Source organism: Gregarina niphandrodes, assembly GCF_000223845.1.
Source record: "Gregarina niphandrodes unplaced genomic scaffold scaffold00109, whole genome shotgun sequence".
Lineage (NCBI taxonomy): Eukaryota > Apicomplexa > Conoidasida > Eugregarinorida > Gregarinidae > Gregarina > Gregarina niphandrodes.
This window is the reverse complement of record NW_011645874.1, coordinates 3,725-4,084: the sequence shown is the minus strand read 5'-3', so window position 1 is coordinate 4,084 and position 360 is coordinate 3,725. Positions and strand designations below refer to the sequence as shown.

The 360-nt window shown below is 53.9% G+C and overlaps 1 non-coding gene across 1 annotated transcript; it reads left to right on the top strand.

Annotated features, from left to right (window-relative positions):
* Positions 1–278: 278 nt before the first annotated feature.
* On the top strand, positions 279–351 carry GNI_200870. The gene has a single exon. It is a non-coding gene; the product is annotated as a tRNA-Arg (tRNA).
* Positions 352–360: the final 9 nt, after the last annotated feature.

The window sequence follows — 360 nt, the reverse complement described above, 5'->3', positions numbered from 1 at the left end:
ATGAGCAGATAGTGCGGGCAACCGACATGATTGCCTCCGTAGTTAAGTGGGGTGGGCGCCGACCACAACAAAGAGTCATGACTTTAAGTGACGGTTCGATTACCAATTGCCTTGCTGTACCCACCGTGCGTGCCGGTGACGGGAATGCCATACCTTATCGGATCCTTCAGGTAAATCGTTGCGGCAGGGTTGGCGCTATCCTCAGCACCCACCAAACCATAGATCAGTCCCCTCGAATACTATACTGGATGAGCAACCTTGAGTTTAAGGGACCCGTCGCGGATATGGCGCAATGGATAGCGCGCTGCCCTCCTAAGGCAGAGGCTGAGGGTTCGAGTCCCTCTTTCCGTTAAAAGCGAA